The 15,988-nt window shown below is 41.2% G+C and overlaps 1 protein-coding gene across 2 annotated transcripts in view; it reads left to right on the forward strand.

Moving 5' to 3' along the window:
- The first annotated feature begins 7,009 nt into the window (after positions 1–7,009).
- LRFN2 (leucine rich repeat and fibronectin type III domain containing 2) overlaps positions 7,010–15,988 on the forward strand; it is a 153,730-nt gene continuing 144,751 nt past the window's right edge. The window contains exons 1-2 of one of the 2 annotated variants that reach the window (XM_030269208.4): positions 7,010–7,405; positions 7,955–8,159. The gene's annotated coding sequence lies outside the window, so the exon portion shown is untranslated. Of the gene's footprint in view, positions 7,406–7,472; positions 8,160–15,988 lie in introns of those variants that run through there. The other variant, XM_041715448.2, reaches the window with a different exon arrangement.

Here is a 15,988-nt window from a genome sequence, read left to right on the forward strand (position 1 = left end):
ATTTCAGAATAATTTCCTTTTTAACTTCTAGGGAGTATTTACTTGCTCTGTAGTGAACAAAATTCCAAGCCTTATTGTATGTCTTTCTTATGCCTGTAACCACAAAGGCGTTTTCTGTCTCTCCTCTAATACAACTGTGATAAAGACACAGCAGTGGAGCAGTATCCAAGTTCTTCTGAAATTCATATTTTTTCCTTCATTCTGATCTGAAACTGAGCTTGCATTGAATAATGTTGCATAAAGTCTCTTGATATAGATCATGTAACGCTAGGACAGGTATCAACTGAGGAGGACTCAATGAGCTGAAAAAAAATAGCAGCACAAGATTAATTTCACTTAGCTATGAATATAAGGACATTTTATAAGGAAATACATTGACAATTTATAAGGAAATACAGACATTAAGTCCAGATTACTGACTATGATTCTCTAGGAAGTACAGATTTTCTTCCATGTGTAATCTCTGTGAACACAGAGGTTGAGGAGGCTGGTGAAGAGAAGTAGCAGCTCATGCAAAGATTGTCCTTATGGAGTGAACTTATTGCTAAAATTGAGTTCCCAAAGTTTTTGCCTTTAAAATACTGAACTGCATCACACATGCCTTGCAATAGATGCTCAGGCTTTTAAGACATGAGAGAAGTTTTCTCCCGTGTACACTTATTGCTCACGTGCTCTTGTTTTCTCCAGTCTGAGCAGAAGAACAGCAGAGGGAAGATACTCTGCGATGCCCTGGGCATGCAAGGTCTGACTGAAGGTCAGGTCCCACTTCCCTTTCTCAGCTGAGAACACAGAGAACAGAGAAAACCATGTCAAAATACTCTCCACTTAGATTGTTCTTAAAATGCTGTCTTTCTTCATACCATGCTTGAGATAACCTGAAACCTCTGAAATTGCTCCGTGTACCCTGTTACTCCTCACAGCTAAGTAGTTCTTGCTGTGCCTCTTTCTGATCACAGTTTAAATTTACATGTTTTGACTTAGCTCTTGCATTCACTGATGCTTTTTTAACACAGCTGTCATTTTTCTTTGATTTCTCTTAGCTTTATGAAGTAAATAAGAAAGAAGATATGGAGTAAGAATTAAGAAGATATGGACTAACTTCCTCCTTCCCTCTTTTCTCCTGGTAGACTCAAATAGTAACAGAGGCTGAAGAGAGGAATACAAATCACCTGTTATCCTGACACTGCTACTCTGCAGTACCACAAAATTTCCTCTTCCTCCTTTATTTGGATGTGCCCACCTGGCTTATGAATGGAAGCAGGAACCTCACCCATGCATGTCCTTCAGGGGCTTCCAAGGCCTCAGGCAAGAGCCAGGAAGAATTTATTGAATCTCCCCTCTACATATCCACACTTCATTGGCATCAGTCTCAGGAAGGGAGGATAGGAGAGGACAGACCTGAGCAATAATTTCAGAACAGTAAGGAGTCCATCTTCCCCCAAACTGGGGCCCAGCAGAGAAGGCAGAAATCATACACTGCGTTGCCTCTGAGGCTTTCACACCTTCTTCTGTTTCCTGTTCCTTTTTGCATCAAACTTTAATAATATTTAGATTCCAAGTCAGATCCCAAGTCATGCCTTGTGATTTTCTTCTTTTCTAACCTAAATGTTTTGTAATATTAGGAATAAAACCCTCACTTTTTGCATCACAGAATCACACAGAATCACAGAATAATGAGGTTGGAAGAGACCTCTAAGATCATCAAGTCCAGCCTATGCCCTAACACCACAACTAGACTATAGCACCGAATGCCAAGTCCAGTCTTTTTTTAAAAATATCCAGAGATGGTGATTCCACCACCTCCCTAGGAAGACAATTCCAGTATTTCATTAGTCTTTCAGTGAAAAATTTTTTCCTAGTATCCAACCTAAACCTTCCCTGACGTAGCTGAGGCTGTGTCCTCTTGTTCTGTCAGTGCTGCCCAGTGGAAGAGACCGACCCCACCTGTCTGCAGCCTCCCTTCAGGAAGCTGTAGAGAGCAATGAGGTCACCTCTGAGCCTCCTTTTCTCCAAGCTAAACAACCCCAGCTCCTTCAAACGTTCCTCACAGGGTTTGTGTTCCAAGCCCTTCACCAGCCTTGTTGTCTCCTCTGGATGTGCTGAATTGTCTCTATGTCCTTCCCAAACTGAGGGCCCAGAACTGGACACAGAACTCAAGGTGTGGTCTCACCAGCGCCGAGTATAGGGGAAGAATATTTCAACTATGAAAAATATTGGCACTCTTATTCTGTGTGGAAAGTGTCAAAATATAAAATGAAGACTCCTATTCACACTCCCTTTGTGCCATGCCTGTAATGCACTGGGCATCTGCTGCCCCTCTGGATATCAGTGGTGACTGGGAGAGTTCTGTGCAGATGACAGAGGTAGCAAACCCACCAGGATGAGTTCCTCATGGGCAGGTGGCAGAGAACTGCTGCCTCCAGGTGTACTGTGGAAGCTAATGTTGTACTTTTCATCAAATTAAGAGAACTGGGAAAGCACTGCCAAGGCAGTCTCCTTATTCTGATGAACACTGTGCTAAAACAGATGTCCACTAAAGAAGAAGTTTATTTATTTGCTTGTTTGTTCATTTGTTGTGTGAATAGATTACACTGCTCTCAAAGAGCACTCATTTGTCCCCAGTAGAACCAGTAGAACTTGGCTGGGAGAAAGTTCTGCTATTCCTAATTCTGAGTTTTCTGAACAGGAGATGCCCAGCTGTAATTCATAATTATCACTCTGAAGTTTTGAAAACATACCAAAGTCTTTTGAGTAACAAAATGAGGTATGGATATAAAGAGAGTAGGGAGTGAATACACCATAATTTAATCAAAATTTAATAACTGACTGCCTTTATAAAATATATATTTTAGCAACACCCAATAATATGATGATAGATGCAGGAGCCACAGAGAGGATTTCTGTAACTGAGGTTGTGCAGAAGGTCAAATGAGATGGCCATAATGATCCTTTCTGGTCTTAACCTATCAATCAAAGGGCATTAAATTTTACTCACTGAGCTGGACATGTGATTATGCAAAACAGAAGTACAAGGATTTTCCTGCTTGTAAAGGGAGAACCTTGAAAGAATAATAACCCTGGGATAAAAATATTATGCTGACCTTCTTTCAGAGCATCTACAAAGTTACAGTGGGTCCTTTTAAGGTTAGCACAAGTATCCTGGTTATTCCAGATGAGATGAATGCTTAGAATGGAGTAGATTATGAATATATAATTTATTCAATGACCTGAAATAACTTTTTCTTGGTATTTGGAAATCCTTCTGCATTTAGCTGCACAATGGACAATGAAAGATTACTGTAGAGTTGTTGGCTGAAGTATTTTAATGAAGTTCATCCTCATATTTTGTGGTGATATTAGTCTATGCTTTTTATAACAGTGTATTGCAAAAGGGACCTTCTGTGGTGCTTTTGTCTCATCAATACCCTCAAAAACCCTTTTCCTTTCACTGCACTGTAAAACAGCACCTGTTCTCCATTGGATGTCTGGGTCTAGAAATTTGGACTAAGTGGCCCCCATGCTAAGGAGCAAGAAACTGAAAGAAAGCACATTCAGTTTGTCTGTTGGCTGGAGCTGCTCTTAAAAGCAGAGGGATGTGTGGGTGGAGGATGTGAGAAGGAGATTTTGTACTGGCATATACATGTGTAAACTGATATTCAGTGATTTGTAAAGAGCTGAGCTGTACAACACTTAAGAAATACACAATCTTTCCCCAAACCTCCAGTGTTTGAAAGCTGGTGGGCTCAGCTCCTGACGTTTGTTTCTGTCAGTAGGGCCACAAACTAAAGGTTTTTAGACTGTCTTTCAATCAGTGAAATTGATTAAATGGTCATGTGAACCACTGCTGATAACTTTGGTTTGGAAGGGAGTGGGCAGGAAATGGAAATCACCAATGTCTAAAGGAACATGCTAAATTGAATTGTCATCAGATGGCCAAAGTCTTCAGTGTTTCTTCTGCTAGACTTGGAGAGGAGAGTGGTGTTTGCAGCAGGTGAAGCACCACTCCTGGAAGTCTCAAAAACATCTTAATTTTATTTTTGTCTTGCTCTGCTATCCTAGTTCAGTTTTCTGAGGTTTTGATGGTTTTGAGGTTTTTTTGATGGCACTGTACATCATAGAAAAGGGTTTCTATTACAAAATTTCTGTGTCAAGCTAGGTCTTTTCAGTGATTGACACTGTTCAAGGAAACTTGTATGAATGTGATTTTAAGGATTTAATGAGTTTTATGAATCTCTTTTAATACGTAAATTATGCATTCTGTTGGGACACAGGATTTCCTGCATCAGTGAAAGCTTCAGCTGCTCAGCAAGATTCACGGAGCAAAAGTTAGACATCCGTAATCCTGGTCTCTCACGTATTTTCTAGATCTAAGTCAAGAATGGAAAATTGAACCTTGACAATTCTTTCTAGGAGTGAGCCTTGTGAGCTTGTGAGATGATCCCAACCCAGGCAGAATGAGACTTCTCTTGTGGCTCTTTGGGTCTGATAGGATTTCTGTGGAGGTGGAAATAACAGCAGATGTAGCTCAAACACCCTTGTTGGCTGACTTGGAGCTAGGGCAGGATTGGAGACTGGGGAGGCCTGAGCAAAAAAGGTAAGTGGAAGCGGTAACCTGCTAGGAGGCCCAAGAAAGAAAGCTGTTGATTCACTGAGAAGCTCCTTACTTGAGAGCAAAACATATAAATATTTATGTGTATAAATACCAGGCATGGAGGAGAAGCTGAGGGGCAAATGCAAGGGAATTCTGATTAAATTCTAAAGAGCGTCACAGAAAGCACTCTGGCCTCATACTCTGGGGACCTACAAAACCACAGCCTCATGTAAACATCTGTTTTGGGTGATTTTATTTTTTTTGAAGGTTGTCTCATCTTTTATTTTTCATTGGGGGCTTTCACCGTCAAAACTGTAGTTGGTGAAAGATTTTTGGAGTGCATTGTCGAAGTACACTGATTTCTGTCACTGCAAGCAATATTTTCCTTTCAAATCAGACTCTGAAACACTAGTCTCAGACTCTATTATTAATTTTTGATGTCATTAAGAGATGTCTTCTCTGTCTGGGATGCGCTGACATTTATTTTATAAGGCTCTGACATGATTAGAGCTTTCATTTGATTTTCTAGCCAATATGCTGGCACAGGGTTCCCAGGAGTTACGTTTAAAGTTAGCTTTCTAAGTTCATGTTTCAATCAACTAAAAATGAAGTAATTTCTTAATATTTTAACACCTAATTGGGCAGCTTTCAGCTTCTCAAGTTTTCCTTTGGCCAGGCCACTTGCTTCAGTGCCCAGTAGGATTACTGACAGTGGTAGCTCTTGGCCTTCCTCCCGAGAAGAGCCCTTCAGCACTGTTCCACATAGAGCCAAGGAGAGCTGAATAGGCTGAAAAATAGGCAACTGCTGTCTGTGCAGTCCTTCCTCATCTGTTTAACCGCAGTCTGATCCTGTGTGTGCTAAGCCTGCAGCTTGCACCTTGGGGACACAGAGAGAGTCACTGGGAATGCAGCAGGCACAGGTCAAAGGAGTGAGAGTGGTAACAGTAAGGGATCTAAAGTTTGCAGCAGAATCTGCCTCTCCAAGAAAACCCCATGTATTACTCTATGCAGTCGTTCACAAAAATATCTTCAAACTTTTCAGTTCAGTCTGGTCTGACTTTTTAGGGGCCAAATTTGATGCCTGCATATTATTTGTGTGAGCTGGTTCTTCTACCTGCACTGGATAGCCTCTTGAAGTATATCTGATGTTTCCACCAGGAGAAAGGAGTAAATGAGGGGAGTAACTAGGCTACACGAGGCCTTAAAAATATCTTCTTACCCTTCAGACTGAAATACTACAGCTCTTTCTGAACTCTTGGCCTTTTGTCACACTGGGATGTTTACAAAGCATCAGAAGATTTTACTCTTTAGATCTTGAGTGCCTTAAAAGAGGTGTACTTTACACCAGACACAAAGGACATCAGAATCAGCCCTTACATGTTTAGTCTGGATGTACAGAAGCAGACTGCTTCACTGCTCATGCCTTAGTGCATTAACTAATCTTTAAAGAGCAGGGATTAAGGAGAAGCTTTGCCCAAGAACAGGTCAGCCCTGGCTGTCTAACACAGGCTGCACAAACTCATTCAGATTCCTCAGAGGTGTGTAGTGCTGATCACTGTCCAAAGACAGGACATTGGATTAAATGGACCATAGCTGTGACCCAGGGCCACAGTTTTCAGGTAAATTTTGACTGCAAAATGATGCTACTTTCTTGGTTTGTGAGTTTTTTGGTGTTTGTTTGTTTGTTTGTTTGCTTTCTATTCCTTCCATGTGCATTATTTGTTGTTCCTTCTGTTGATGTATTGATACTGGTGTGTAGTAAGTTGAACAAGATGGAATTTTTTCATCCTCTTTTATAGTCAGTGCTCATATTTTCCCTGGCTCTGTCTAGGAGCCTCTTCAACGAAAAGAGGCAGAAGAAAATGATTGTCTCTGTGTCAGGAGGGCCAGAGAGAGGAACCCACTGGTAAATGGGAAAGGCTAATAAATCTTCATGAGTTCTTTTACCTCAGTTCAAGTTTGATTTAGACATTGCAATACTGTTCAGTACAAAGGGAAAACTACTACTACTTTCCTGCCATCAGCATTAGAAATAATACTATTTAACATGGGCAGCCCCTGAACATATTCTCTTTGTCATTTAAATTTCTAAAACATATTAAGGGAAAATTGTTTCTTGTATTAAATAGAATGAATGAAGCTGACAGTGCTATTAAAATCACAGAATGGTTTGGGTCAGAAAAGACTTTTGAGATCATCAAACCCAACTGTTAATACAGTGCTGCCAAATCCACCACTAAACTGCATACCTAAACTCCACATATGGTTTTTATCTATCTTTTCTTACATTGATACAGATATATATTACTTCCACTATAACATTTCAAGCATTGGCACCACCTGAGAGCTCTTTGCAACTGCAGCTTATGCATTTTGCAGTAAAATTTCTCTCCTCTTCTGTCTTCCCTCCTCTTCCTCCGCCCCCAGAGGACTGACAGGCTTTCTACTGACAAATGTTGAGTGTAGCTCCTGAGGATTTAGCATGTCAGGCTGTGTCTACACAGCTTAGGTTTCTATTATTATGCAATAGCTTAGAGGGCAGTGCTTTGCCACATAATTACAGAGCCAATCTCTGTTAGGACCGAGAGTTTGGATGCCTCTTTCTACACAAGCTATTTGCCTCCTGCCCACTTAGGGCTCCTCCCTGACACTCTTACTTGTTTATTAGCTTCTTTTTGTACCCTTGTTTCATCTGGTTTCTGGTTTTCTTCCCTTTCCTATGGCATTTCAGAGGTGAGGGGTCTGACTGAGTCGTGCCTGCACGGATTCCTATGCAGTACAAAGCACTTGCTGCATGTTGCATCGTCAGAAGAGGTAAGAAGAAATTCCTGAAGCTGCCTGCTAGTTCTCTCGGGTTTTCACTCTCTATATTTTTTTTTCTTATTTTTTCTTTTTTTTTTTTTTTTTTTCCCTATCCCTGTGTGTGCACACTGCTTGCCTTACAAGCCGTGCAGGCTCTGCCATCTAGAGCACTTTGTGAGATCACTCCACTTTGCTGTTTTTCCTTCTTCCCTCTCTGCGTGGCTGTGTGTGTCTGTGTCTCCCTGCCTCTCTTCCCCCCGCGGTCCAGCTCAGCCCCCCAGCCCAGCACACACACACACACACACACACACACACACACACACAGCAGCTGGGCTTGCTTCTATCAACTTGAAGACTTGCAGTGCTGAAATGCATGTCTTACCTTGGGATGCACTAGGATCAGAATGCTCAAAAAGCCTGCAGGCTGCTTAGTCCTCCAAGACTGGCTTTTTTTTTTTTTAAATCACACAGGAAAATAACAAGTTATTCACTCTTTTTTATTCTCTTTCTTTTCCTGTTTTTTCCTTTCCTTTTTTCGTGCTTTGGATATAACTGGACAAGGAGTCTAAGGGATTGACACGCTCGGACTTCACTGAATCAGGCTGCATCTGACAAGCAATCTTGTCTACATTTTGGTTTGCTAGAGATCAACTGGGATTTTTGATTCTATCTTCTCTTGAAAAAAGGATGCATGGAATAGAAAGAAGGTCTAAATACCTGTCTGAGACTATTTTACCAAACCTGGGATAAATGTTACTTCTCAAAGGTAAGTGCAAGGTTTTTTTGCTGTGTATGTATAAACTGTGTAGTTATAACATAAACTATATATAGATATGTACCCAAAACATTTTATAGACAGCTACCTCTGATGGCAAAAAATGTCTCAGTCATGCATCTTAAAGCATTGGAGAAATGTATAACTTTATCTTCCTTTTCATGTTAGCTTAGATAAGATTGTTCATGTAGATTAATGGATCTCAGTTTGGTTTCTGCATTTCATGGTATGAAAAGGCACTTCAAAAGCAATATTTTTTTAGAGTCAATAGGAATTTTTTTATGATAGTTTTTAAACAGTGATGGAAAAATGTTTAAAAGAAAGGATAATCATTTGGTTTCTAATAAAGCAAGAACTGAGGAATAGAGTGAAAGCAATTTCAGCTTTCTGAGGAATTAGTAAATCCTACAAAGCTAAGGAAGAACTTTGCTGGACAGATCAACTCAGCTGTGTATGAAACAGGAGAGTAAAAGTGAGGACATTGGCAAATGTCATTTGAAGAAACAGAAGGCGTAGGAGCAGCTAGAGAAGGGAAGGGAGTGAGGGGTGTGGAGGGGCAGTGGGCACCCACTTCAGTGTCTGCTGGCACAGAGGCTGTTCTAGGTAAGGTGATGCCACTGGTGCTGGATGTCCAGAAGTGGCAAGGTGGGCATGAGGGGGACGGGGTACACAAACAGGTATGTGCTCTGTCATGTCTGTCTGACGTCAGCAGACATATATGCTCTCAGCAAGATCAAATGTACTGAGAATTGGGGTGGGGGAAGCATCTAAGGGGCAGCACAGTACAAGATATAGCAAAATGGAAACTGAATCTCTCTGATTTGCATGGACGTGTGCACACGTTTAGGACACAAAGGAAGAGCATGACAAAATAAAATGCACTGGGGTAAAAGAAATTGGCAGTGAAGTCAACAAGTCCCAGTATGGTAGATTAGTCAGTGGAAATGTAAAATGGTCAGTTGTGGTAGTGTATGTAAGGAAGGGTTCTTAAACTGGGTAACTCCTATCTACACAGAAGAGATAAATAATATTGATTTAAAGCAAGAATAATTTTCTCTTTTCAGACTGCTTGTTCTATTTTTTTTGGTGCCGTGCCATGGAGATATTAAGATGAATAAGGTTTATTTTATCGATTCAATCTTTGGGATTACTATGACAGAAAAACTCTTTTGATGAGAAGAAGGAGGGAAACAGTAAGCATCATATCGGTCTATAAAGTCACAGTTAATTAAATTGAAATCTCTTAACTTTATTATACAATGTTCAGCATGGGTAAGTCCAGCAGATGCAACACAATTGTCATGGGGATTTTCTGTTCCTCCAGAAAGAGGAAACATTGCCATGCAGGGGATCAATTTCCTATTGGACCTTGATGTGTACAGGGACTGTGCTAAGGCAGATTTAGGCTTATGATGAGAAAGAAGAGAGGCAAATAATTACTTCCACTCCTGCTGTGTTTCAGGCTGGTTGCAGTCCCCTTGTTTACAGCTTGCTCTGTGTCAGTGGTGAGTTTGCATTGCCCAGAGATCACCACTTGAGCACAACAGAGTGCTTCTCATGTGCGCTCTGCTCGGAGCTGCAGCAGCACAGGGAAGAGATCCAGACCTTCCCTGAAACTGCTTCTAATTCTCAGCGAGAGAAGGGCTGCAAAAAATAAACAATTCCAGGAGACACGTAGGAAAAAATTCATTCTAAGCTAAGCTATTTTAACCCATGAAACCCAGCAAAGATCTGCATCACCTCTTGGATCAGAGGCAGTGTCTGATCTGCTCTCCCTAGCACAGCTCTGGTTTCTTTAGGGTGACTCTGGACCAGATGTGCCCCAGTGTCTGGCTGTGTAGGGCTCTGGCACACACACAGGCAAGCTGGCCCCTCTTGGTGCACTATAAAGGGTGAAAAATGTGACCCAGCCTCAGAGTCCCTGCTTGCTGCTGTCCTCTCTGCCCCATGCTGCGCCTCACAGCTTTGGTGCTCCTTGTTTAAATGTATAATTGGGCCATTACTGACCATTTTTACAAATGGCATGTGTAGCCTTGCCCCTTAGCCTCCACTTTGCCTGCTGCTCAGGTGGACCCGAGCTGACAGCCCCCAGCAATCCCAGTCAGAGTGTTTCTGCTCCCTCTTTTTGCTGAGGAATCTGACCACTGACTCAAGTTTGCAATGTAATGATTAGAGACCCATCTGATCTGCCCCCTCCCCCCCAGTTCTTTTTTTTTTTTTTTTTTTTGTACTTGTGGGCAAAAAGTGAGACTGATTCAAAATTATCAAGGTTTAACTCATAGTAGGTGGGAATATTCTTCAAGTGACTTGACTCCCTGCTGAAAAACCTGTGGACTGAAAACCCTTGAGGCTGCATTTGCTACCCACCCTCACAGAAGTGAGGGAGGGGATGATGACAGTGCCTGTTCACTCTCAAATCCCATTTTGCATTGCTAATGCATTTCTGCCTTGACCTACGAAGATCACCTGTGGGAGAAGAGGGATAATCTGTTCCAACTGTGTACTCAGTCTTTTTTTTTTTTCTGGCCTGAGCACTCAACCTTACTTTTTTCATGTTTGTTCAAGTGTGCTGTCATGGGTTTCTTTTTGTGGAGAGGCTAATTATCTTCTAGGTGCTGACCTAAAAGGCAGTAACACTCTTTTTAAAGGAAGACATCTGTGGCTCCTTCAAACCAGTCCAGATGGCTGGAATTTACTGCCCAACACCAAATAGGCCATTGCTTGTATTCTCTTTTCCTGCTTTTATTTTACCATGTAGAATTTGACTAGTTCTAGCAACTAATTCTAGCAACTGAGGATCTCACCAAGGGGCTGGGATTTACTCTGTCAGTGTCCAGAGGCCACATGTGCTTGGAAAGGGTTGAACAGCTCCCAGTTATCAACTGAAACTTGTGGCAAAAGACGGGGTTTCATCTGAGTGCACCAGAATAAAAACAAACCCCACAAATGACAAATCACAGTGATGCAGTGCTGCAGTGAAGGGCCAGCTGTTATCCTCTGCCCAGTCCAGCTCCACCCAAAATGCACAGAGAGAGAGGAAACCCTGGATACTTCTGGTTCTAGGAACTCAAACTACCTCCTGCATGGCTAAACACAAACCTTGGCATGGAATCAACATACCTAAATATGCCATTAGAAGGCCCACAGTGATGTGACATGGAAAACTGGGAAAAGATTGTGTCATTTAGAAGTATTTCTGCATCCCTTGGATCAGTGATTGTCACCGTACTTCAGAATACTAATATGACATTTTTTCTGATTTTTCTCTTTTCCTGTCATTTTCTTTGTTTTACCCATGATATGGGTCTCTGATAATATCCTCATCTTTATGGAAAAACATTGGTGACAAATCCAGGATAGCAACTTCAGCATCTAAAATGAGCAGCAGCAGTAAAAGTGGTGATTTGAAAACATGGGAGAAAGAAAAAGATGTGCTGTCAGGGTCTGCCCCCATGCAGAATCAGTATTGACCTACATAGAATGCAGAGCTGAGTGGGAGTTTTCCAATACAAATGTTTTTTGTTTTTGCAGGAAAAAATGTTTTTAACAGACAGAAACATGATTGGGAAATGGTCAGTCTTAGGAATTTCCTGACTAAAAAACTTTAGGAACAAAATTTCCAGAACACCTTACTTTACATTATTTCGAGAAGATAATTTCTATAATTTATTTCCAGTTCATGCATTTTGTATGAAAACTGAAAATAATTCATATGAAACTTGATCATAAAATCCCATTTTGCTAAAGGACAAGCAAATCTGTGAGTTGAACTGGAATTAAACATCTCTGGTTCATTAGAAGGCTTGAATACCTTCAGTTTGGGACAAGAAAACTGTAGACATTGTCATTTTTTTTTTTGACTCAAAGAACCAGAAAATTTCTGCCTGCCAAACCTTACCTGGAAATCAATTTATTTCAGCAAATGGGATTATTCTAGGGATGTCTTGGCAAAAAATGCTGTGAGATATCAAGGCCTCTGAGAGCTTGCTCTTGGAATCATTTCTCCAGCTATGGAAAACTTATACACTGAGAGGATATGGCAGCTAAATAACAGCAGGTAGGAGGGGATAGTTGCAGCAATAGTGTAAGCAGCACAATGGAGCATTTAGGAGGCTTCTGCTAATCACACCTCAAGAAGGAACAGGTCTCTAATCCTCTGGCAGATCTGCTTCCACTGTGGGGTTATGGAAAGAGGTGAGATAAGGAGAGGGTCCTGGAATAGCAGTAAATCCAGGGTCCTGGACAATGGTTGGTCAGAAGGTGAGAGGTAGGGCTGGTGCATCCCAGTGCATAGCAAGGCAGATTCTGAGCAGAACAGAAGCTGGATTAAGGATAAAATCAACAGAAAGTACATGATGGCTGAAAGCATCTTGTCTATTTTAATAGAGCTAACGTTGCACTGAAAATCCCTGGAAAACACGTGTGTGGCACTGGTACAGAAAATCACCAGTGTGACTCTTTTCCAGAAGAGGTAGGTGGGAGTGCTGCATAGACCTTTATGTGCAGGACTGAGATTAATTGCTGCAGTTGTCCAGTTAGGACAGTAGTAGAGTTTGAGCTGACTTGGCTGGGAGAAGGGAAGACTATGGAAAACCTAAATCTGATCAAGTCACATGGATGGTGGTGGCCAGGCACAATTGAGGTTGGAGGAAATACATGCATTGATGGACAAGTAAGGGATTTTTCCTCCTCTGCCTTTAGAGGAGCAATTTGCTTTAACAGGCTGAGGAGCAAAGGGGCTCAAAGTGGCACCAGTTACCAAAAGCCCTTAGCCATTCCTTGTCATGCCTAAGCTCCTCAGAAAAACTTCAGCCTACATGTTGGTCAGAATGAGTAATCCTCCTTTTGTTACAGCCCAAAGATAAAAACTAAGAACAGGAAAGGAAGAGAGGATGTCTTAAACAGGCCCCATCCTCTGCTGCAGTGGCAGGATGGATAGGCTGTGATTATCAGCAAGAGAGCAGCACCTGTTTGGGTGCTAGAAAAGAAGAACTGGCTGTACCAGGATTTATATTAGATCCCTCAGTTAACAGCTTTTAATAAAATCTATCTGCCATTTCAGTACAAAATGAAAACAATGAACAGTCAAATGGCAAAAGGAAAAGTCAAATTAAAAAAGTGCCTGTCATGGCTTGTTCAGCTTTCCCTGTCTGGTTTAAAAGTAGCCAACAACAAATGTCTGTCTCCTTAGAGATAAATATCAGAACCTTCCCAATCATTTCAGTAGATATTTGATCTCCTTCCCTTTGTGAATATTCCTGTGAATAGCTAAACATGTGTGATACTCAGAAAGCTCTGCATGGTTTGGGTGTGAAACAAGAATACTAAACTGAGAAAAAGAAAGACCAAACTGTATTGATAGAAAATAAATTATCTGGACTCAGACCATTTTGTTGATTTCCTAAATTGAGGAGTAGTTGGCATTTTGTATGACTTATCTTTAGTGTAAGTGAATGTTATCACTGCTGCTGGCAGATATTTACTGTATATTGGTTTTTAAATAAGGGTACAATATTGATTACTTGCTCTCCAAACTATCGACTGCACTTTCTCCCTCTTGCCAGGTCAGATAACTTATCTCCTTTGGAAATGCTCAGTAGAAAAATGGGAAAATGTGTTTGTTCCCAAAAACTCCCTTGAAGAAGAAGATCAAGGGTTTTTCTGTTTTTCTGTTTTGGGGTTTTGTCACTCTAGGACACGTGAAAGCACGATACGAGCCGCTGCTATTGCAAAGGTGAAAAAGAGAGAGTTTATTTTCTGACTCCAGCATTTATACTTTTCCAAAGGTTACAGTGGATTGGAGGGTGAACGTGCCACCTATCCAATGACATTGGACAAACTACTAGTACATCAAGTTTCTCCACCCCCATGAAGGAATGCAAAACAATAGGTTGTTTACAGAAAGTTGTGTGAGAAAGTTCTCTAACAGAATGTAAACTCAGGAGGCTTTAGAAAATCCCAAGAATCAGGGCGACAGGGGTTTTTTTTGAAAGCTGCATATAATCAAAATAGCTTGTAATTATCTCTGAAAATTGACTAATTCCTCTGTGAGATATGTGAGTATTCACTAATCCCATTTCATATGACCAAGTTGCCCACTGAGCCATGAATCCTTCAGTTGACACCCACTTTGGAAGGATAGTGTGACCTTTCCTTATTAGCAAAGCTGCATCTTCTGCTCATGGCTCTACAGATGCATCTTGACAGTGATACCTTCTTGGGATGAGGGGCAAGGCTGTTCATGGACTCTACAGTTCTCCTCTGTGGACAGGAGTCTCACAGAGAATGAGCTTTCCTCTCCATGGTCTCCCTTCACCCTGCCCTGGCTGGACCCAGCCGGTCTCTGGCTGGTGGGAGAAGTTTCAGGAGCATTAATTAATGATGCTTTCTTTCAGATCCAGGGGTGGCTGACAGCAGTTTCATGTGAACTGCAGAGAATTGGTCATACTGACAGAGAGTCAGAGCAGAGAAGCTGAAGTGCAGCCTGATGCATATTCATGAGAGCAAATACCCTGAGAGCAAAGAGAGTAACATTGGGAGAAAAATTGGAGAAATTTGGGTAGGATGAGAGGGAAGACAGAAAGCAAAATCAGCTGTGGTTCTGTCTGTTTAGTAATTGGTATGACACATTTTTCCACTGAGTCAGAGTACCAGGCTAGGCTAAAGACAGATTTAGGACATGTGTCACTGGTCACACTGTACATAGCTGATACCTCTCTCAGCCACTCAAGGTTGTTTTATTTTTCACATCTAACCTGTTCTAGCCTTTTGGTGAACATGAGAAAATGTAATCAAGCCCTTTGTGCATTTGTTTCTGATGTCTCAGTCTTTCACCTCGCTGCATCAGTGAGTTGAGTGATGAAACTATGTTTTTTTTATTTTTCCTCAGGACTCAACATAAAGAGTTTCTTATCATCAGCTAATGCTTAGAACCACTCAATTCCTAGCAGAACCTAGCAACAAGCTTTCAAAATAATGTGAAAAATCCTCTAAAATATGCCAGGTCCCTCTTGTTATGTTATCTTTTCCAGAGAGCGTGCAGCTGATGGTCTGAGATCTTTCCCTTCTATGCTGGATGGCTGATGGCTGCATTTCATGTTCATTGATTATTTATTTATGTTTTTATTTATCTCTTTTACAACTTTTTAATTTGTCTAATTCTATGAGCAGCAAAGCAAAGGTCTGTGATGAACTTGTGGGTCTATGTCTCACAAAACCTCACTACATTTTGGATTGTGCCAAGAAAAGGGACAAATCCACCCTTCTGTAGGATAGCACATGGTGAATTTCTGTGCACTGGTGACTTCTATCCTATGTCAGTGTCCTACCACAGAATGGAAAAATCAAAGTTATGCCACATTCTATCTCAACTATAGGATTTACATTTAAAAATAAATAATACCCTCAGGCCAAGTAACAGCTGCTGCAGTTCTTTCCAGCACAGCTCATTGATCTTGTCCTCTCATTTGACATATCCTGGTACTCCCATGGTGCTCTGGTCAGCATTAAATCACAGAGAGATCGTGTGGTGACCTCACTGACATTGAGACCTAGTAGGGGTAAACATTGCACACATATATATTGCACACCATCTCACCACACAGTGCAGAAAGACCTGAGAACAAAGTCTTTGTTAGGCTGTCCTCTCTCTTTTTCTTACACAGGTTTTTTCCTTATTATATGCTAGTCTACTCATGTTCACTTTAAGGAATTGCTTTCAACTTTTTTTTCCCTTTAATTTTAAATAGCAGGTGTTGCTTTCTCATGAAATGGTGATGAGCTTAATACATTTGTTAAAACTGCAGTATTCCACAAAAGTC

Source organism: Taeniopygia guttata, chromosome 3, assembly GCF_048771995.1.
Source record: "Taeniopygia guttata chromosome 3, bTaeGut7.mat, whole genome shotgun sequence".
Lineage (NCBI taxonomy): Eukaryota > Metazoa > Chordata > Aves > Passeriformes > Estrildidae > Taeniopygia > Taeniopygia guttata.